The 22,891-nt window shown below is 57.6% G+C and overlaps 3 long non-coding RNA genes across 3 annotated transcripts in view; 1 reads left to right on the top strand and 2 right to left on the bottom strand.

The window, feature by feature from the left end:
• LOC102165419 overlaps positions 1–22,705 on the bottom strand; it is a 102,016-nt gene extending 79,311 nt beyond the window's left edge. The window contains exons 1-2 of the long non-coding RNA XR_002342322.1: positions 21,634–22,705; positions 19,245–19,793 (exon numbers count right to left, since the gene is read on the bottom strand). This is a non-coding gene — a long non-coding RNA (uncharacterized LOC102165419). The remainder of the gene's footprint in view (positions 1–19,244; positions 19,794–21,633) is intronic.
• On the bottom strand, positions 12,584–17,894 carry LOC110259898. The gene is made up of 2 exons (XR_002342325.1): positions 17,812–17,894; positions 12,584–13,103 (listed from the first exon to the last, which is right to left on the bottom strand). It is a non-coding gene; the product is annotated as an uncharacterized LOC110259898 (long non-coding RNA).
• Positions 21,189–22,891, top strand: LOC110259897. Its single transcript, XR_002342324.1, has 2 exons — positions 21,189–21,539; positions 22,698–22,891. It is a non-coding gene; the product is annotated as an uncharacterized LOC110259897 (long non-coding RNA).

Below are 22,891 nucleotides of genomic sequence, written 5' to 3'. Positions count from 1 at the left end.
TTTTTGGAGCCCCAGGCCCTCCTCTGGGAGGCAAAGGCAGTGAGCAACTGGTCTCCCCTTCCCTCATGAGCCGCCTTCCTTCAGCCTGAAGGCACATGGCTCTCGAAGTCCTGAGCAGGCTGTTCCGTGGAGGGTGGAGTGGGCATAGTGACAGGGAGTAGGGGGACATCATGGGAGAGGGGGTCCTGACCATCTCCCCCTCACCCCCCCGACATTCCCTCGATCCCTGGAGTCTCCAGAGCAGGGCTGGACAGAGTGGCAGTCAGAGCGCTCAGAGCCATGAGCGTTGTCCCCAGGGCACTGTCAAAATTAAATTAACATTTTTTCCATTTCCCCTTTATTGCAAACATATTGAATGCTGTTGCACAAACTCCATTTCTCCACTGGCTCCTCCACCCTGGGCTTCCAGGACAGGCCTGGAGAGGGTGGGGGACAGGTCTCAGGCACCCTCCCCAGCCAGATCCTCAAAGTCCCTGGTCCGCAAGAGTCTGAGCCAGTGCCAGCCCAGGCATGAGCCCATGATCCCATGCCACCCACTCCTCCCGGCCCCTGCTTCCAGCTCTCCCGGCTCCCAGGCACCTACCCCGCTCTGTCCCTCTCCTGTGGGGTTAGAAATCCCAGAGGAGAATAAGTTTCCACACAGCAGCCCTCAGCAAAAATGCACGGAACTCAGACCTGCCAGTGCCCAGCGCCGCAAGTGCAGCTGGGGCCTCAGATTGCAACATCTCAGCGAGGTCCCCGAGGAGAGGACTAGGGTCTCCCTGGGCTCATTCATTCGTTCAGTGAGCTGGTGTTGAGCACACCTTCTAGCCCAGGCCGTGGAGAGAGCCAGAAGGACTGGGCGTGGCCCTGGCCTCAGAGTTCACACCTGGGCGGGGACACAGCCAGGCAGTGATGCATTTGCGTCGTGGTAAGAGCAGGTGCCGCAGGAGCGTGGAAACCACCTGGGAGGACTTTCAACTTGGGCAGACGGCTTGTCAAGAAAGGGAAGGGGTGACAGTGGAGAAGATTAGAAGCAAGGGATTGATACGGCCTGGTTGGGGGTGATGGGCCCTTGGTGGTGGACAGAACAAGAAGGGGGGGTCAGGCTGGAGGGATGGTCAAGGACCTGGCCACAGAGGGGCCTGCGGGGCCTGCGGGCAGCGGGGAGCCATCGACGGGCGTGGCACTGGGGAGTGGTGGGGTCAAGTTTGCGTTTGAAGGAGCTCCCTCCAGCTTCCTGTGGACGGCCAGCGGGGGGGCGGGGGCACAGACACCAGTGTGTGGATGTTGCAACAGTCTGAGCCAGATAAGATGAGCTCAGAATGAAGGGAACAGCAGGAGCGAGAGAACAAAGTCACAGGATGGTGTGGCTTGACCTTGGTTGATCAATGGAACCGAGTGGGGTGGGGGTGAGGGAAAGCGGGGAGTCTCAGGTGACGCCTGCACCTCTACCCAGGAAACAGGTAGGTGGGGGGCCCTTCCCTGAAAGGGGGAGCCCTAGGGAGGAGCGGGGCCGAGGGAGCCCAGACAGCTGTATGTGAGGCTTGGTGGGTCACCCAGGCAGGTGTGTCGACTTGGTTGTGGACATACCAGTCTGGAGCCCCGGGGAGGGCTGGGCTGGCCAGCCGATCACGGAGAACTATGACAATCCATCAGCCCCATCCGCTGCTGGCCGGGCAAGAGGACGGTAAGAAGAGAAATGGGTCTGGGCTGACCAGCAGCACAAGGAGGAGCTCAGAGGGAGGCTCTGGGGAGGACTGAAGAGACCAGGGTGGGTGGAGGCTTCTTGACAGGTGGCGTTGGGGGGCAGCGGAGTTGGGGGGCAGTGGCCCTTAGCAAAAAGAGCTCCAGCATCCATCCCTCTGTCCGTGGAGGACTGGGGACAGAAGCCAGACTGGAGAGTGTTCTGGAGAGGGTGGGAAGTGCGGAAATAGGGCTCAGGAAATGCAGATAATGCTTTGAAGAAACTTAACTATGACTGGATTAAGCGAGAAAGCTGGGGGGGCGACGAGGGGGAGGATAGCTTGGAGAGGGACTTTTTTGATTCCAAGATGAGAGAGAACTGGAGTTCTTGTCATGGCTCAATGGTTAATGAACTAGCATCCATGAGGTTGCGGGTTCCATCCCTGTCCTCACTCCGTGGGTTAAGGATCTGGCATTGCCACAAGCTGTGGAGTAGGTTGCAGATGTGGCTCAGATCCCGCATTGCTGTGGCTGTGGTGTAGGCTAGCGCCTGCAGCTCTGATTGGACACCTAGCCTGGGAACCTCCATATGCCGCGGGTGTGGTCCTTACGAAAAAAATTGAGAAAAAAAAACACCAGATGAGAGAGAACTAAGTGTCGTGACGTGCTAAGGGCTAGGAAGCATTTCCAGACACCAGAGGGCAGGGTGAGCGCTGCAGGGAGGTCTCTGTGTCTGGAGGACCCCAAGCACTCAGTAGGCAGTTTTTGGACAAGTGTGCGAGCAGGTATAGATGGTGGGAGCAGGCTGGGGCATCAGAGAGGCTCCTTCCATGCTGGGAACAGAAGGGAGGGAAAGGCCAGCTGGGCAGGGGGACGTTGCAGACAAGGAGGCAGGCGTCTCCATGGGAGTGGCTTATGTGCTTGGAATCATCAGGGAAGGGGTGGGAGGAGAAGGAGGTCCTCCAGGACCCGTGCCCCCAGCTGCTCCCAGCCTCTCCATCAGCCTGGAGTACGTGGATGCATCGGGAGGGGGGCTGGAACAGATGCTGCTTGCCATTGCCGTGGGGGGCTGGAAAGGGCCTCAGATGGAAGGCAGGAGGCCTGGGGTCAGTTCAGCCCAACTCTGACTCCACACGTGACCTGGAGCAGAGCGCTCTGCCCTCTTGGAGCCTCCGCTTCCCCACCTGCAGAATGGGGCCTTGGCGCCCACGAGCTGTCGGGGGCGCGGGGCGGGGGTGCAATGTGACATTCCATGCATCTCGCATTTCAGGCCTGTGGAATTCCGAGAAGTCGATATTGCATGATTCCAGGCTTCTAAAATTCTATAACATAATTTCTGTGTTGCCACCAGGGATGGGTCCAGCAGACAGCTCCCCCTAAAATTGCTGTCTGCCCATCCCAGCTGCCAGCTCTCCTTCCCTCCCTTTTCCCCATCAACTCTGGGCACAGCTAGCCTCGAACACGTCCCAAGTGAGCACTTGGCAGGCGGGGGCCGTGATTCATGCCCCTCCAGCAGGCTTCGTGGCTAGCCCGCCCGCCAGAGTATGCAAGACATTCTTGGCCCCGCTGCCGATTGCTCGGGATTAGCAGGGCGGGGGCGGCTGGGGCTGGGGGAGGCAGACTGTTCTCTGTCCTTGGCGAGGCGGGGGGCATCCAGGCACGAGTGTGTCTGAAGTGGCCGCCAAGCTGGCCAGGGAGGGAACATCGCCCCATAAGCCGAGGCCACGTCTGGGACCCAGACGGCGGGGCTGGGGCGGGGACATTCAAGGAAGGCTGCCACCTGCTCCGTGTCCAGGGAATGAAAAAAGGCCAGGAGTCCGGGGCAAGTGAGGCTGCTCGCCCCAACCCCTGGACCCTCTTTCCTTCCATGAGCCCCTTTCAACCCCACGGTCCTCCCTCCCTGTGGGAGCCTGGCCCACTCCATCCCCACTGCCCGGACCCCAGGCTTGGCTGAGAGCCCGAAGCTTGCTCCTGGACAGTCAAGGAGCAGACACACTCGGCTGCCGCCTGTCTCTCCTCGAGTCTACTTCGGCATCCTCCCCCATGCCTTCCCCAGGGCCATGCCTCCACCCTCAGACCGTCGTTCAGAGCAAGACTGTGTCTCCCTAAAAGGAAGCCTCCCATGGCTCTGTACACACACACACACACACACACGCACACACACATTGAGACCAGTGTCCTAGGACAGAGCCTTGCCCCCACTCAGACCATCATCCCAAACCAGGGCTATGCCTCCCTCATCAGATCAGAACCCCCAGGTCTTATCTCTCTCTCACTGGTGACAGGAGAGGACAGAATCAGGGACCATGGGCCGCCCAGAGGAAAAAGAGATGAAGGAGGTTGCCAGGTCCCCCACCACCCCCAGGCTCATCTGGAGGAATCTCCGTGCCAAGGACAGGTATAAACAGTTCCCGACTTGGCGCAGGAGGCCCCGGCTGGACCAGTCAGGGAGGGAGGGGTCCTGGGAAGGTGACTTTGGAGGAGGGTCTCTAGGCCAGGAGGGCTGACAGCCCTTTTGCATCTGGTGAGGGGCATCCCTCCCCCCCATCCCGAGGGTGGGGTTGCAAGGCTTCCCCCTCCTTCTCCAGGGCTCCAGGGGCTATCCCAGAGCAGTCTTCACCCCTAATCCCGGGGGCGCCCTTACACGACCCCTCCTTTCCAACGCCAGCTTCACTTGTCCGGAAAACACAGGCAGTCACCCTACACTGGGGGTCCTTGTGGTCAGCGACCACATTTGGGCGGACCCCTGGCAGAGACACAGCCGGCCTGAAATCCACCACAGTTCTTTCCTTCTGTTGGCCATAGGTAACCCCAGGTGACAGCAGGGCCCAGGCACAGGAAACCACAAATGCAGGCCCATCCTGTCCCTCCATCGCATGTCCAGCTGCAGGTCCTCCAGGAAATGGCTGAGACGCAGCAGAGTGGCGGGGCGGGGAGAGGGCTGGCTGACCTTGGAGGGATCACCTCGGTGGCCCACGGGGGAGGACCGGCGCCCTCCAGCAGGAACAAGAATCCCGGCATCGACAGGCTTCCTCAAGGGTCCGTTCGCTCCCAGGATCTAGCTGATCACCTGGTCAAGGCCTCCCTGCCCCGGGCAACACCAGGATCCAGGATGACCCAGGCAAGGTCACCCTTCCTGGAGCCCTGGGACCAGGGGGATCTCAAACCCCACAGTGCGGTCACGCCTGGGAACCAGGGACCCAACACCAGCCCAAAAAGGATGGGGGCTGGGGAGGCCATTCCCAGGCCCTGGAGAAGGGCCAGGCCTGTCAGGGGTGGGCGGCCCGAGGTTCAGATGCGAGACCTCAAGTGTCACATCATGTTGACCAGAGACAAAGGACTGGGTTGAAATCCTCGCTGTGCCATCAACCAGCCAGGAGGCAATGGACAAGATCCGGAATGTGTCTGAGTGTCAGTGTTCTCATCTATAAAATGGGAGTGACGATAAAACACAGGGCCATTGGCTAAGTCAGGAAAGGGCCCGACCTGGGACACGGCACCATAGCATTGGTCGACTTCAGGACCCTCTGAGAAGCACCCAGAAGTCCCAGCTCAGGGCGGGCAGTTCAAACCAGAGGCCTGGGTTCCAGGCCCAGAGCCCCTGTTAGACAGGGGCTGGGGTCCCTCAGCCCTCAGCACCACCCGAGTGGGGACAAAGGCAGTACCAAGGCCCAGCGAGAGCCGGCATGATTCTGCCCTGGTCCGTCCCTGATCCAAGCGCTGAGACCTCTCCCCATCAGGGCACTCAGCCAAGCCCCTCCAAGACGGGGCCAGATCCGAGGACAGCTCAGCCGGGCCAGGGACAGAGCTCACTCCCCATCCAGTCCTTAAAAGTCCACCGGACTGAGCTCCCCTCCTACAGCGGAGGGGGCCAGCACACGCAGGGGCTGCATTCCCAACATGCCATGGAGGGGGAGGCAGCCGGAGGTCTCCCCAGAAAGCGCCTCGCTCCAGGCCAGATTCTGGGAAGAGGCCACCGCCCCAGGACCTGGATGGGCCCCGGCTGCCTGCCGTCCCGCAGCTTGGAGCTCCAGTGCACACGCCTGGCAAAGCCAGCCCCAGAGCCGGGGGGAGGATGCAGTCAGGATAGGACTTAATAAGAGGGAGGCGGACAGCGAGAGGAAGGGGCTCAGACAGAGGAGAAGGGACTTAGTGATGGGGGGGCTTCTCGTGGGGTATGCTTAGCAAGAGACCAGCCCTCCCTCCCTCGGCATCCTACTCCCTCTTACCTAGTTCTGCCCACACAGCTCTCCCGGGCCACCCATTCTAGGCCATACCCTCTGTCCCCTTGCCTGCCTGGCCCTGCCTATCCTGCCATGTCCCTCTCTATCCAGGGCCTAGGGAATTCCAGGCCAGAATGGCACAAGGTCTGGGCCCTCTCTGAGGACATCTCCACAAAGACCTGGGCAGCTCAGGCAGAGAGCTTCTGGGCTCCAAGCCCTATTTGGGCTCTGAGGCCATGGCGTTGCTCTGGGGCTGGAGGTGACACAGGCTGAGAACGAGGTCACTGCCCACACAGAGACCCGGGCTACAGTGGCTCAGCTCCAAGTGTGAGCTAGCGCTTGGAGCAGTGCTCAGCTCCCTCTGGCAGCCTAAGGAAGCCTGCCTGGAAGAGGGGGCATGATCCTTGAGCTGGGCTAGAAGGAGGGGGCCAAGTAAAGAGACTTGGCTGTGGGGAGTGGAGGGGCCTTTCCAGGAACAGGATTGTGGCAGGCGTGGCAGGGAGAAGGGCAAGTTAGGGCCGAAGAAGTGGAGGGGCGCTGCCACACACAGCCTGGCAGGTGTGGCCATGAGGGTAGAATTTGATTTTAGAGGTCGCAGGGCATACAGAGGCAGGTAGTCAGGGACTGCCTGGGAGAGGGTCCCCCGAGGAGCAGGAGGAGGAGGAGGGGACCTCTTGGAGCTGTTCACTGCAGGGTCACCCCCTGCCTCCTTAGGCCAAGGAAACTTCTGGACCCTCTCCCCTCTCCCCAGTTCATCCACGGAGGCTGTTTTGTAACAGGTGGGAAGAGGGGTTCAGGAAGGCATCCTCGGGCTCAGTTGGAGATCAAGGGTGAGACGGGCTCCCAGGTCCCAAGTCCCATAAACCCAGAGGGTCTGTGGGTCACAGGGGGGCGTCATAGCTGACCCCACCCCCCTCTTCTCACCACCCACCCCCCAGGAATGCAAGTTGCCCTGGAAATACTGTTTAGGTACAAACACTTCTTCAGGAGCTATCCTGGGGGAAAGCGAGAGGACCAGGCCAGCTGGGAAGAAGCCAGGGTGGGTGGGGACATGCAGAGACCCTTCCTGGTCACCAAGTAGCCCTGGTCCCTGGGGAACGGGTGGGGCCAGGGCTGAAGCCGCCTTTCTCATGGCCCAAAGGGAAAGCTGGGAGTTGAAGGAGGAGGGGTGGCAGAGGGAGGAGAGCCCTGGCCCAGGGTCCCAAGGCCTGGGTTCTACATCCAGCTCTGCTACTGGCTCTTGACCTCAGTTTCCCCATCTGTAAAATAGACAGGTTGTCCCGCTGGCTCCTTTGACCCTGGTTTTCCAGCTCCTATGTCCCCTGCTGCTGTTAGGGCCGTCTATGGGGGAGAGAGGTCCGGAGGCCCTTCCTGCTCAGCCTCTCACAGAAGCCCGGCTCTGGCACCCATTTCCCTGCTCAGTGTGGCCAATGTGAGGAGGAGTAGCTGCTTAGGGTTTGGGGGTGCCACCGGGGGGCCAAAGCAGGGGAAACAGCCTAGAAGGACAGGGTGGGGAGGAATTTGGAAATGTTTAAAACCTTGACAGCTGGAGCCCTGTGAGTCAGTGGGGCAGATGGAAGTGATTAGATGCTGGCAGGAGGTGCCGTGGGGCGGAAATGGGAACCAAGCTTGAGGGCCCAGAGCTCAGACCCCGGCGGGCAGCATCTTCCCAGCCGCACGGTCGCCACGGGACTGGGGCTAACGTGCATGTTTGGAGGCAAGGCTGTGCAACTAGTGCTGGGGAGCAGGAGGCTAGAGGCAGGACCCTCAGGGAAGAGAGAGGACCCCAGGGCAGGAGAGGTACCGGACATCAGGTGGGGGGCCTCCTGCTATTGGATCCATGATGCTCACAGTCCAGAGGAGGGAGGGTTCTCAGCACCTGCTCCTCATATCCAGTCCTGCCTCCCAGAAGGTCCTAGGACCTCCCTTGGGGCTAAGGCAAGCATCCCCCCAAAATCTAATCATGAGCACCCTCCTTAGGAGGCTACTTTTTTTTTTTTTTTTTTTTTTTTTTTTTGCTTTTTAGGGCCACACCCACAGCATATGGACGTTTCCCAGGCTAGGGTTCCAATTGGAGCATGGGAGCTATGGCTGCCAGCCTACACCACAGCCACAGCCATGCGGGACCCGAGCCATGTCCGTGACCTACACCACAGCTTACAGCAACGCCAGATCCTTAACCCACTGAGTGAGGCCAGGGATCGAACCCACATCCTCGTGGATATAGTCGGATTCACTTGCACTGCACCACAACAGGAGCTCCAGGAGGCTACTCTCATGTCCCACAAATTGTATCTCATCTCTGGATAAGGGGCAAGCAGAGAGGAAGCCATTTCCAAATTATCCCTTTTTTCATTTATTGAGCCCTTCTTGGGCTAGACCTGTGCTGGGTTCTGGAGATTCTGAGAAAACTCAAAGTCCCTGCCATTGAGAAATGTCTGGTCAAGTGGTGGAAACACTTGGCCATGGAGCAGAGTGCCTGAGAAGGGCCCAACAGAGCCTGTGTGGCAGCACACACGACAGGGAGGCTGTGAGGTGGGGGCCGCCAGGACCCAGACCTGGTCCTGGAGAGATGCTGAGGATGAGGGAAGCTGGGGGTTGCGGGGGGGCAGGGAGGGGGCACTGCATCCCGCTGTTCAGCCCCTAAGACTGATGAGCAAGGAGGTCTCCATGGCGCAGTAGGGTGGGAGCCAGTTTGGAAGAGACACAGGGGTGAGAAGAAAGGGAGGTGGAGGTGACCTTAGCCCAGCTGTGGGGGTGGAGAGGGGCACGGCTGGCAGAGGTGAGTCCTGAGTGGGAGGTATTGGGAGGGTGGGGGACACCTAAGCAAAGCCTCTCTCAGCACCCAGGGCCCAGAGTCCTCCCGGCGCAGCTAGAGCTGCCTCAGAACGGTCCCTTCTGCCTCCCCAGACCTCAGCCGTCTCATGAATCCAATGGAGGCAAAGGATGCTGGCTTTAGCAGCGCCTTGCCCCACAGACCACCAGCGACTCCTCAGATCATCGCGGCACTCAGACATGAACAGGACTGTGAGGCCCCAAACCCATCCTTTTCCAAAGCATCTTGCGGCTCCATTTCTCCCCAAGCACTCTACCCATCCTCTCAGTATTTGGCAAACCTTGGCTGATGGCTGCTCGGTTCCAGGCCCATGCCAGGCTCTGTGGGGTGGAAGAACACCAAGCATGGTCCTGGCTGAGGGAGGGAGACAGACACAGTGTCCTGGATGCCATGGTTGACATCTGGAAGGAGGGATTACTCCCCCTGGGAGGTGCGGGTGCAGTGTTTTCAAGTCAGGCCTAAGGAGCAGGTAGGCCCCGGGTGAGGAGCTGTCAAGAGCATGGAGTTGGCGGGGATGCGGGAGGTCTGCAGGGGACCTCACAGAAGGTGCAAGGCAGGCCTGAGAAGAGGGCAGAGGTGGGCAAGGTCAGAATGTCAGCACCCAGGCCCTGTCCCTGGAGGCCATGGCGGGTTAGCAAAGGTGTGAAGGAGGGAGGATCCGTGTCAGAGAAAGATCGCTCTGATGGTCTATGAGCAGGCCAGGTTAAAGCCCAAATTTGGTGGCCATGAAGAAGAGAGACACAGGGGAGCGTAGTAAGTGAAACCTATAGGATTTGGTAACAGCATGGAGGGCACTGAAGGAGGGAGGAGGATATGTCTAGAAAGCCAGGAGGATGGCCATGCTGCAGGTGGAGATGGAGACCACAGAGGAAGTGCTGATCTGGCACCATCCCTGAGCTTCTCTGGAATCTGAGGGCTTTGCAGCATCTGGGCCATCTCAGTAGAGAAGACCTCCAAGGGCTATCAGCACAGAGCTGGTGATGAAGGATCAAGATGCTTAAATAGAAAGACAAAGATTTCACAGTTTTCTCCTGGATAAGATGGGAGCCTCCAGAGGCTTTAAGCAGAAAAGTGACAGAATCGGATTTAGAAGAATCATTTGGGCAGCAGGGAGGAGGCTGGCCTGGGCAGAGGGAGACTAGAGGCGGGGAAACCCAGGATGAGGATAAAATGTCCCCCAAGTGGCCAGGGCCCCAGCAGTGGGTCCTAGGTCAGATGCTGAGAAACTACTGATCTAGGCTAAAGGGTCACAGGTAGGTCTCACTTTTTACACAAGTAAGGTCTTGACAAGTGGTGGTAAATGATGCTTCAGCTGATGCTTCATGTTGAATCAGATTTTAAATGACTCCCTTCAAAAATTTCGAAAAGAATTTCATTTATGATAGAGGGAGAAAGAATAAAAAGTTCAAATAAATTTCACAAAAGAAGCACAAGCCTGGTACACCCAAAACTACACAGAAAACATTGAAAGAAATTAAATATCTAAAAAATATGGTAAGATAGTTCATGTTCATGGATTGGAAGACTTAATATTGTTAAGATGACAATATTACCAAGAATAGGTTCAATATAATCCCCATCAAAATCCCAATGAATCCCAAAGGAAATGCAGAAATGAAAAAATTCCGGGTTCCCATCGTGGCGCAGTAGAAACGAATCCAACTAGGAACCATGAGGTTGCAGGTTTGATCCCTGGCCTCTCTCAGTGGGTTAAGGATCCAGCATTGTCATGAGCTGTGGTGTAGGTTGCAGATGAGGCTCGGATCTGGCGTTGCTGTGGCTCTGGCGTAGGCCGGCAGCAACAGCTCCGATTAGACCCCAAGCCTGGGACCCTCCATATGCCATGGGTGGGGCCCTAAAAAGACAAAAGACAAAAAAAAAAAAAAAAAAAAAAAGAAAAGAAAAAATTCATCCTAAATTTAACTGGAAATGCAAAGAATCTCAAATGGTAAAAACAGTCTTGAAAAAGAACAAAGTCGAAAGACACACATTTCCTGCTTTCAAAACTGACTACAAACTCCACTAATCAAGACCTTGTAGTGCTGCCATAGAGACATATCAACCAGTGGAGTCGAATTGAGAAATAAACCATTACGTTTATGGTTAATTGATTTTTGCCAAGGCCATTCAATGGGGGAAAGAATAGTCTTTCCAACAAATGGTGCTGGGGTAATGGGATAGACCCCAACCTCACACCATATGCAAAAATTTACCCAAAATAGATTGAAGTGTAAGAGCTACAACTATGAAACTCTTCGAAGAAAACATAGAGATAAATCTTCATGACCTTGAATTTGGCAATGGTTTCTTGGATATGCTACCAAGAGCACAAGGAAAAAATAGATAAATTGGACTTGACTAAAATTAAGAAATGCTGTGCTTCAAAGGAGGCTATGAAGAAAGTGCAACGATAACTCAGAATGGGAGAAAATATTTGCAAATCATATGTCAAGTGATTTAAGAGACTGCGGGGTCTGAAAGGCTCCGCCCTGGTGGGGGTGGCGGGGGAAATCCCTTCCCTGGTGTACAGCGCGCGGGCCACCTGGCCTGCCCTTCGCGGATGAGTTTGCCCGAAGGGCACCTGTCTAGCTCGGCAATTAAAGCAAGGAGAACTGGGGGAGGGTGGGAAGAGCCAGGGACCCTTGCCCCCAGGGCAGCCGCAGTGCTCTGGGAACTCGCTCACAAATTCCCCGAATTCCCCCATCTTAATTTTAGAACAGTCCTCGAAGAAACCCGGGGAGGCTGGGGACGGCCCGGCGCCAGTGCGGGCAGCTTTCAGAAAAGGGACAGTGTGAGGGAGAGGCTGTCTGGCCCGGCCTCCTCTCCCGGCCAGGCCTCGTCCGTGGGAAGGTCACGAGAGGCACTAGCGGGGGCCAAGCCCCGTGCAGGGCGCGGGCCCAGGCGACAGGCCAGAAGGTCCCGGGGCCTGAGGCCTCCGTTCCCACTGACATCAGTGCAAGGTGTCAGGGGGCCTGAATCACTGGGGCCTGGGCCAGCGCCCTCCCGGGGGGAGAGCATAGCAGAGGTATGAGGCAGCCCCGGCTAGGCTGGCCGCCCCGGGCTGGGCTGGCCACAGTGACTGTTTTATAGAATTAGTGAGTGGGACCCGCCGCAGGAGGAGGTGGCGATGTCATCGTCCTGGATTCCAACAGGCTGCCCCCCCCACCCCCAGCCCCTTCCGATTCACAAAATTAATTCCAACGGCTAAGCGAGGGGAGCCTGTCGCCGGGGCCAGGGGGGTCATAAACACGGGGAATATTAATAGCTCCAGCCAGGCTGCCCGGGGGGCTGGGGGGCCTGCCAGAGGGGCGGACTTATTTAGTCTCCTTATTAATGATGCGGAAAGAAGAGCCTTCACCCAAGCCTGGGGCTGGTGCTGACCTACATCGGGCGGGGATTGCCCAAGCCTAGGAGAGACCGCAGGGGTCGGTGCAGGGCGCGTTTTTCCCTGAGGGGATGCCTCTTGGGACCACCAGGAAGCCCTTGCCCCACCGCCCAGCCAGGTGAGAGCTAAGTACACAGAGCGTGTCCCCAGGCTAGACAAGCATGGATCTCCTTCCTGACCCCGGGGGCTCAGGAATGACTCACACGTGCACGCGTGCACACACACATTTGCACGTGTCTACCGGCGGGATCGGCCTCTCGCCAGTCAGGTGGGCCCAACCTGGGCACGTGAGACCAAGGCGGGTTATAGAATGTCCAGCCACACAGAGGTGCAAGCTATCCAGGTAAGGATGGGCTCCTTCCTGAACCAGACCCCTGACCTCCCTAGAGTCCTTCCCCCAAACTTTTCCTGCAATAAATCAAATCCAGGGATACTTAAAACTGGAAACTCAAAAAGACTCCATGCACGTGCAAATACACACACACATATATCTTTTCACATCCCTGACACCCATGCCCCCCACGCTCTTAGCAGGAACTCACTGTGTGCACAGCCAGAGTCCCTGCTAAGGGGATCACGAATCAGATGGTTGGCTCTGCCCCCTCCCAAGTCCCTTAGGTCCTGAGAACATGATTCCAAACAGGCCTCCGGGCACCAGTATCAGGGGGTCACGGGCAAAGGAGTTTGTGAAGAGATGCAGCTGGAAAGGGTTTGCAGAGAACGGGTTCGAGGCATGCCCAGGGCCCACAGCAGACAGGCTGGGAGAACTGCCCCCCTCTCCAGGAAGGCCCCCCGACCCCGGCTCCCAGCTGCATGGCTCCTGGCTGCCAGCTCTGGGACAGACAGACAGAGTGGGACTGGCAGCAGCTGGGGCTGGGAGCCTGCCGAGTCCCAAGCCGGAATGAGGGAGAAACCTGTCCAGCGATGAGATCAAGGAGATGGCACCGATGTCTCCCCAGGGATCCCAGCTCGGCGTCCCAGGACATTCCAAACTCTGCAAACAAAACATGGGGTGGGAGGCCAGCCAGGCTGGGCCAACGCCAGGTGGCTCCCCCACCCCTCCTATCGGCAGGGGCCAGGGGGGCCTGCCCAGCAGTGGGACCAGCTGGGAACGGAGCATGAGCCACCGGGAACGCTGCCCGCACAAGTCGCCTGGGGACGCAGCATCCAGACACCTGCCACGTTCCCTCGGCAGGGTGCCACGTGGGGATCATCCGCTCTTCCCAGGCCCTGGGAGGAGCGCTTGCGCGCCTTGGGACCTGCGGAGCCACCTGCACGGTGCTGTTCAGTTCAGCAAACACCTTCCGAGCCACGCTCGCACTTCATAACCCCTGAAGGAAGCCAAGCCTGGCGGGTTTCCCCACTTCTTCATAAACGAGGGCCCAGAGTGGAATTTGCTCGAGGCCACACAGTTATTGAGAGGTTGATGCAGATTCTCACCCAGGACTGCTGCCTCCCATTCCGAGTTCCTCCAGCTACACTTTGTCCTGACGGCAGGAGGCCACCAAGACCCTGGGCTCCACCTGACTGAGCCTCAAAAAATCAGCCAATTCAGGGAGTTCCCTGGTGGCTCAGCAGCTTAAGGACCTGGCATTGTCACTGCTGTGGCTCGGGTTTGATGTTTGATCCCTGACCCGGGAACTTCCTCATGCTATGGGTACAGCCAAAAAAAAAAAGAAAAGAAAAAAGAAATTCAGCAAGTTCAATGCCTTCATTCTATAAAGATGGAAACCGGGGCTTAAAAAAAAAAAAAAAAAAAAGGCAAGGGCTTGCCCATGGGCAGAGGGCAATAAAAGTAAAGGCGAGATTCTGATGAGGGGGTCAGGGGTACCAGGCCAGGTCACCAATGCTACGGCAGCTAGTCAGCAGCCCAAGTCTCTGGCTTAGAGGATTGGGGAGGAGGGGGAAGGCCTTCTGGAAGGGGTGTTCTCCCCAACAGTCCAGTCCTCTGTAAAGCCCCTCAGGTGACCCTAGGTAGAGACAGAAATAGATCCACGGAAGGATAATTGCAAAGAATCAGAGGGTGAGCTACACTGCCCGAGTGACCCGGGGATGGTCCCTTCCCCTCTGCAGGCCTCAGTGGTCTCATGAATACAGTGGGACAAATGCTGGCTTTCGCCAAATTACACAGTGATTTACACACTCAGCTCAGACACACAAGGCTCAGCGCTCAGAGGACTAGCCCAGGGCTCCCAGACAATGACCATACTTAGGCGCCCTCAAGTTCTAGTGGGGCACCTGGAGAGGGCAGAGGTGCAGGTTGCCCCTGGCTTAGGTGGGATGCGAGCCCTGAGGAGGGACCAAGTAAAGGCTCCGACGTATGAACAGTCCTGGCAGGAACTGGAGGAGTGATGAACGGACAGGCACGGAAAGGATGGGTGTGGGTGGCCGGCGTCAGCAGCTTGGACCATATTCCATTAATGGTAGGAAACCGAGGGATTAAGTAAGGTAGGGTCATGGTCAGGTTGACCAGGCTCTGGGGAACACTGGCCCACGGAAGGAGTCATCCTACAGCCTGGCAGTGGCCAGGAGGCTGCAGCAGAAGTCGAGAAGGCTCAGAGAGAGAGTCGGAGAGTGAGGCTTTTTCTCTCCCTATGCATCCTTGACTGTGGGCCTCTTGATGTCGAGGGGGGCTCTGGTGCCCAGCACAAGCCTGATGACCATGTGCTGACCCTGAAGGAGCCTGGCCATCAGATCGCCGCATGGAGGAGCCACCCCGGGGCCGGACCAGGTCATGCTGACCGAGAGCACAGCGACCATCTGGCTGCCCGGGCTCCTTCCAGCAGCCCCTGCTCACAGCGCAGGATGATTCCCAGAGAACGGTGTTTCAGACATCCGCATCGAGGCGGAGCAAAGCATACTCGAAAACAGATTCAAGGAGGACCTCACCCGTTCTGAGGCAGCAAAGCTCAGGGCTGGTGTGGGGCTGGGTGGGGAGGCACCAAAGGGAGGGGGCACCCTGAGACCCTTGAGCCAGGTCACCCTGAGGGGGACTGGGCAGTGGGCATTGGCATGAGAAGGATCTGGAAGATCAGGCCCTTGGCCGTGGGGAAGAGCTGGGAGGAAGGAGAAGCGGCAGGAGGGCTGGGGCCAGAGATGCTGCGGGCAGAGGGCTGGGGCCAGAGATGCTGCGGGCAGCAAGAGAGCAGGGGATGCTGGGTGAGTGAGTGGGAAGCAGGCGTGGGGGAGGGGCTGGGGGAGGGGACCTCAGAGAGGGGAAGGGACTCACCCACCCAGCCCAGCCCTGGTCTAGGACCACGACCCTGGAGCCCACCTTCCCCCAAAGTGCCCAACATGCCAGGTTTTGATGGAGACACAGAAGCAGGGCTATGGGCCACTTTCACCTTTTAAAAACCACAGACATCCACACTGGGCACCAAAGCCAAATTTCTGGGAGAGACAGAGGCCCTGTGGGCGCTTCGCCTGACGTCAATCGGGGCTTCTCTTTTGTGTCTGCGGCTTTGACAGGAGGAGGCCAGATTAGGGGCCGAGCTGAGAAAGCAAGAGAGGGACCAGAGGCCAAGGGCAGCCACGCCTTCTGACCTGCCCTCCTGCCTGCAGAGCACTTGTGGGGGCGTTTGAGGGCCTGCTGCCGAGCAGGGTAGGTGCCACTCACCAGGCAGGTGTCAGGGGTGAGGCATCTGGAGTCCGGCGCCTTGATCTGGGCTGGTCAGGACTCTTACTGACCCCAGTCCTGAGCCCTAACATTTAAGCCAAACTTGGGGTGCGGAGGCACCTCGACATTGAAGGAGGCCCTTGGACTAACTACAGAGATGACACTATAGGCCACTAAGGGACAGTAGAGGCCTCCTTGGTCATAGGCCCTCCCCCAGCAGACTCCCAGGAAGGGCCGTCCTGCCTGCCCCTCCCCTGCCCACCTTCCCCGCTAGGATCCTCTTGACAAAAGCTGCCCAAGCTGTCAGATCTACATTAGTGCAGCTCAGCCCAGCTCCCCAGTACACAGCCTCTGAGACAGAGAAAGCAAGGCCCAGGGAGGGCTGGGGGACCATGTGGGAGCCCCTGTGTCCCCGGGCCCAGCCCAGACATCAGGACACGTTTTGCTGAGGAGAGAGCTGGACTGGATGCCCTCTCCAGCCACCAAGCCCAGCCCAGCTCCCTTTCTGCCTCTGGCCCCCTTTATGAGGCTTCAGGAGTCAGGGAGCAGCCAGTGGCAGGGGCACGGCGGTGGCGGGGTGGCAGGGAGATACTGGGGAGGGGACAGGGATCACCTTTTTTTTTTTTTTTTGTCTTTTCTAGGGCCACTCCTGCGGCATATGGGGGTTCTCAGGCTAGGTGTCCAATCGGAGCTGCAGCCGCCAGCCTATGCCAAAGCCACAGCAATGCGGGATCCGAGCCGAGTCTGCAACCTACACCACAGCTCACAGCAGTTGATGGATCCTTAACCCACTGAGCAAGACCAGGGATCAAACCTGCAACCTCATGGTTCCCAGTCGGATTCGTTAACCACTGCGCCACGACGGGAACTCCAAGGGATCACTTTTGACACACACCTGTCTCAGTCACCCACCCTAGGCCCAACCATGACCCCAGACAGCCTGACACGAAATTGAACCCCAACTTCCAGACTCCCAGACTTATCTCCAACCTGAAACCCAGGCCGATGCCTGAGCCCAGCCCAAACTGATCTCGGCACTAATCCTAACCCCAAATTAAACCTTGAACCTCACCCCAAGGCAGAGGCCTGACCCAGCATAAACGGCCCAGGAAAGACCCCAGGGAGACCAGGATGTGAGCTCCCAGCTTCTCTGCTGCCAGGCTGGGCAGCAGGTCTCTCTGAATGTTAAGGTCACCCAGGTGTGGGGAAGAGAAAGGCAGTACAGGCCACTGACACATTGTGTCACACTGGCCAGCAGCATCCGTCCCCGTTTCGGAAGGGTGGGGCACAACCCGCCTGTCTCTGTGCAAGGTGACCGTGGCAGGATGAAAGAAAGCCTGGGCAGGGCTATCCTGAAAGAGATGCTGAACCCACACATCTTAAAAGCACAGGGACTTTCAGGAATGGTGGCCTGACCCAGGGGAGGTCCTGTTCCAGAAGGGAAGGCATGTGGGAACAGACCATGCCCGGGGCCAGCTGGACCGGGGCCACACTCTACAGAGGGTGGCTGTGCACGGGCCCCCGGTGTCTGGTCCTTGCATAATCGCAGGAGACACAGGGTTGGGGAGGAAGTGGTCCAAGTTCCCAGGGCTGGCTGGGTGCTGGGGAAGCCCCTCCTCCTCCAGGGTGCCCTCGGGTCTCTGAATGCGGGTCCAGGGCCCCGGGGAGGCCCGCCAGAGCCCCCTTCCGCACCACCCCAGGCCCTGGCCTCCCTTCTCGCCTCACTGTGAGAACGTGCACTTGCAGCCGCTGGGAAAAGATCAGCACGAAGGAATGTGCTGTCCGGGGTCCAGCGGACAGGATGGGCCCGCTGGAGAGCCAGCGAGCGAGGAGAGCTCAGGGAGATCGGGGCTGGGAGGGAGGACGGAGATGTGCCAGGCAGCTGGCCAGGCAGCGCCGGTCCAGCCATCGTTCCCAGACCCCAGGGTCAGGTGCATTGGGTCCACAGCGAATCGCAGCCTCTGCTCAGCCTGGCCCCAGGCTTCCTGGGCCTGCTTGCCTCCCTCCTGCCCGGGACCCTGGCCTCCAGGGCGGGCCCAGCCAGAGAAGGAAACAGACTCACCCTCTGCGCCCCCGACCAGCTTACCAGGCTTCTGTCTGTCTTACAGTTTGTCTCCCCTCTCCCAGCTCAGGCCCAGGTTGTTCTCCAGTCTCACTCCGTCCAGCCCTCCCTTGTGGGAAGAAGCTTCTGGTTTCAATGGCCTGATAAACTCATCTGCAGGTGAGCTTTGATAGCTGATCATGGCTTGGCCACGCCCTCCCCAAGTGTGGTCCCCAGACCCACAGCATCATTATCACCTGGAAACTTATTAGAACGGCCACCCACCCCAGACCTACGAGATCAGCAATCCGTTTCTTAAGAAGCCCTGCCTACTCACCTTAGAGAACCGCTGACTTAGAGTGTGACCTTGCTGAAGTCCCGCAAATGCTGATAGAATTTGTAAGTGATTCAGTGAGTGAGCAAGTGAGTGAAAGCGTTTCAAGAGGCCTGGTCTTATCCCCAGTCTTGGGGAGAAGGGTTCCTTCTTGCCTGGCTGGTGTCCAGAAGAGCTGGTGTCCCGGAACAGGGAAGGACTGACCAGCTGGTCTCTCTCCGAGAAGACGTGGGCGCTAAGACAACATTCCCTGCAAAATGCCCAACCAGAGGGCCTGGGGCCCAGGCAGAGGCAAGGAGGAGCCCGTGTGCTGATGGGAGGAAGGGGTCCAGCAGGTCAACAGGATGTAGCATCAGGAATATGGGACCTGGGAGCCAGAGATGAGGGCAGAGTTGAGGCCATTCAGTGGCAGGCCAGAAGGTCTCCAGCATATGGTTGGGGTTCAAGACTCTTATGGTGGGAAAAAATTGACAAGAGGGGCTCTGGGAGCAAAGCCGAGCCTCTGTGATTAGAACCAAGGTATAAGATTGGACACTGAGCACCAGGACACTGAACTCGGCTCCATCAGAAATGCCCTAATGAAGGTCAGGCTGGGCCCCAGAATCTGAGGCAGAGCTGAGCCTGCCAGGGGGGTCCAGGGACTCCCACTGTGAGGGGGTGGCAGAGAGCACATGGTGAGAACCCAGCAAGTTCTTTTCTTTGGGGGGGGGTCTTTTTAGGGCTGCACCCGCAGCATATGCAAGTTCCCAGGCTAGGGGTCAAATCGGAGCCATTCCACCAGCCTGCATCACAACACCAGTTCTGAGCCGAGACTGACCTATGCCACAGCTCACAGCAATGCCGGAACTTTACCCCACTGAGTGAGGCCAGGGATCAAACCTACATCCTCTTGGATACTCGCCCTGTTAACCCACTGAGCCACAGCGGGAACTCCAACCAGCATATTCTGAGTCTTGGTAACTCATCTCAAAATCTGGCCTTGGAGTAGTCAGGTCTCTCCTGAAGCTGGGATCACCCTTCCCAGAACTTCACACCAACATGAGTGAAATCCTCCCAGCTTCCCAACTGCCTGGGTCTTGCCCGGCCTTGGTCACGACTCGCACATTCAGAATAAGTTCGAGAGATGAACAAGGTCTGCCCTTACCTCCTGGTTCTGCCCATTCAGCAGCTCCTCTCCACTCCGTGCCAGGAAGAGGGGGCAGATCGTGAGGCCAGATTTCCACACTGGCTTGATTCCCGTGGCCAAGTTCATCAAGAGTTAAGAAGGTGATCTGCCACTCGATATGAAAAAGGAAGCATCTTTACCCACGGTCACCACCTCTGCTGGGTGACTTGACGTTTCAAGTCCAAGAATCTCTGAGGTGTCCTCAAAACCTGCAGGGCCCAGACGATGTCCCACTTGTCCCCGGAAAAGAGTTCGTGAAGAAAAGTAGCACCAGTATTAAAAAAGCATGAAAAAAACACCAGAGCCCCTTCTTAATAGATCAAAGTGCCTATTAACAATGAAAGGCTCTAAGAAGTCCTGCAAGAGAGGAGCCTTGCTGACCTTGTCAAATTCAGTGTTTCTCCAGCTTATCGAGTCCAGAACCACGTTTCTCCCAAAACAGCATTCGCAGAGTGTCACTTGGGATGCACATCCAAAATGCAAAATGCAGAATTGCCCGCCGCCATCTTGACACAGAGGAGCTTCTTTCTGGAATATTCCAGGACGGAAATGCAAAAGTCAGAGGCACGACCTGTTAAAAGGCCCCAAGACAGAGAGCGGGGGGCCCCGGAGACCCACAAAGGCAGGTGGTCTAAGTGTCGGGACCTTGCAGCAGCAGAGGGCTCTGGGCTCTCCCAGCGTGCAGCTAACTGGCTGAGCCACAGCTTCCCCATCTATAACTCAGGCATTTTTTTTTTTTTTTTTTTTTTTTTTTTTGCTATTTTAGGGCTGTGCTCGTGGCATATGGAAGTTCCCAAGCTAGGGGTCGAATCGGAGATGCAGCTGCCGGCCTACACCACAGCTCACAGCAACACCGGATCCTTAACCCACTGAGCGAGACCAGGGATCAAACCTGTATCGTCATGGATCCTAGTTGGGATCGTTAACTGCTAAGCCACGAGAGGAACTCCACTCAAGCATTTGTTTTTTGAGACTTAAATAACACGATGCATGAATATCTTTCGCTCCATCAGGAGGCCCCATCCTCGGAGCTATTAACCCCGGAAACGGTGCCATTGAACAAAAGCCTCCAAGGAGAGGAGAGCTTAGCCAGAAGGGGAGGCTGGCTATCTGCTGCAGTGGAAGAGAAAACCACAGATGGGCTGGAACACCCAGCCTGCTAGGGATTGATGGCATCTCCCAGCATCCCCCGGGGCAGGTACAGCCTCCTCCTTTGGCTGGACTTGAAAGGAAGACCAATCCACCTGACTCCTTAGCCCAACACAGCCGGGCTCCCCATTCTGTCTCCTCCTTGTTCCTCTGCATCCCCCAGGGCCTGGGGTGACCTGCCCCAACCCCCACCTGTGTGCTTCAAGGCCCCAGTCTTCTTAGGGGTGGAGGGGAGAAAAATCCTGCTACAGCTCCCTCCCCCTGCCTAGACTTTTGGCTGCCTCCCGAAGCCGGACAATACAGGGAAATGTTTGCACCCAAACAACTCCGCTGCTTCAGGAACTGCCTGACCCTGCCCAGGAAAGCAAAATTCTGCAGCTCCACCCTGCTGCCCCCTCGGTCTGGGGGCCAGAAACCAAAGCTAGCTGGGAGGCCCAGCAGAGAGGTCACCAGAGCAAAAGCGGTCACAGGCATCCCCGATGTGGCGAGAGAGAGTTCAGGGGTCACCTCTCTCTAGGGACCAAGTCTTTCCTCCCTGCCCAAGTCAGAATGGGAGCACTGTCCCCGACCAGAACATACAAAAGCCAGATTGTCAATATTTATCTGGAGAGCTGCGGCTCTGGATTAATCTGGCCTGAAGATAATGCAAATAGCCCTTTGATGTGATTTGAGAAATGTATTAATTCATTCAACAAGCATTTGCTGCACTTGAGTTCAGGGCCAAGGCCCAGGCTGGGCACTGGGGATATGGGGTGAATCAGCTCCCACCCTGCCCTGAAGAGGCCCACGGTCCAGGAGGAGAGAGAGACCCAACGTGGAAGAAGAGGGCAGACGGGGGCTGCTCTGCCCCAGCTGAAGTGAATCCCGAGGAACAGCGTGCCCGTGCCGGCTCAAATAAGGGCTCGAGGTGCAGGTGTGCATGAGACCGGCCGGGGGATCCATTGCCAGACGCCTTCTCGGCCTTGGCCACCCGACTCGGGAAGCCACAGGGTCAGTTCAGTTTGTAAAAGCGTTGGATGAAGACTAAACGCCCTCCCAAAGGACCGTCCCCGCCAGTCTGATTCTCCCCTAAGGCCCAGAGGGCTCAGGTGCAGGACACCAGGTGCCAGCCAACAAATGCTGAAGGTAAAGCAGACTGAATGCTCCTGTGTCTTGGCACAGACACACCTGCACGTGCACCCTGCCTCGGGGGGACCTCCAGGTGTTCCTGTGTGCAGACCTTTGGGGCTCATCAGCTTCCTGTATCCAGTGGGGGGCCGTCAGTGACCCCAACACAGCAGCCTGCCTTTGAGGAACCCAAGGCTGAGGTGGAAGGAAGGGGAAGAGGCAGGGGCCGGCTGCCGGGGGCAGCTCAGGTCAAGACAGCCAGCCTGCTTGTCACAGCCCCTCACGCCGACCTCGCCCGCGTGCCAGAGGCTGTGTGTTTTTGTCTTTCTCCGGAGGGGGGAGGGGTGCGGCTCAGAGCCTTGAGTGATGAGTTAAGTGACAATGAATTTGCACCACATGGAGCCGGGGCTTAAGGGGAAAGTGTTTTGGTGAAACACAGCTGGGATTTCATCAGCCCCCACCCCCGAGACAGTACAAAAATAGTCCGGGCCAGGCCGGCTCTGACCCATAGGCCTGGCCCAATTTCACGGCCCCCCGTCCTGGAGAGAGGCTTGGAGTGGCCTCTTTCCCTGAATCTGGGTTTCGTAATCTTGTTGTTTTGGTCGCCTGTTTGTTGACGGGCCTGGTTTGTCTGGGAGGACCCACTCCCGGACAAGCTCCCTGCTGCCTGGCCCCCACCGAGAGGGAGAGGGTGAGGCAGGAAGACACGCTCTCGTTGTTGGTGACAAGTCCCACCAGGCTAGAGACTAGAAAGACTGCCAGGGTCGCAGCCTGGGGACTGGTTGGGGCACCCACACCTGAGGGGTGCAGGTGGGTGACAGGCACTGGACTCAAAGGCGAGAGGTGGGCTTCACTCTAGCAAGAGCTGGAAGGCCCATCAACATCTCAAGTCCAACCCCAGCGCTCGGAGGGGAACACTGAGGCCAGAGGCAGGAAGTGAGGTGTTGGGCTTCAAGGCCTTTACAAGGAGATGGAAGTTGGCCTCTGGCCAAGACCAGAATGACCAGACCCTTATCCTGGCCCCACCTCTCATCTTGAACGGCCTGGCCTGCTCCTTCCTACCCCCAACCAGGAAAGATATGCGGTCCACTTCTCACCCCTCTCCTATAGGGCATTGTATGCCCGCAACTAACCAGCAAGTGTATCGTCTGCATCCCTCTTTCTCCAACCAATCAGCAGCTCAGCAGGTGTATCGCAAGACCTCTCCTTTCCCTGGGTTGTAAAGACAGACATAAGGACACTCTCAGCTCATGTTCGGCTCTTCTTGATCATCAGGAAGTCGTCCTGCAGTGCTTGCAGCATCCTTTATCTCAAGAAACTTTCTTTCCATCTCACCATGCTCAATAAAGTCTTCTTTTTTTTTCACCCTC

The sequence above is a fragment of the Sus scrofa genome, chromosome 3 (genome assembly GCF_000003025.6).
Source record: "Sus scrofa isolate TJ Tabasco breed Duroc chromosome 3, Sscrofa11.1, whole genome shotgun sequence".
Lineage (NCBI taxonomy): Eukaryota > Metazoa > Chordata > Mammalia > Artiodactyla > Suidae > Sus > Sus scrofa.
This window is presented reverse-complemented; position numbering and strand designations above follow the sequence as displayed.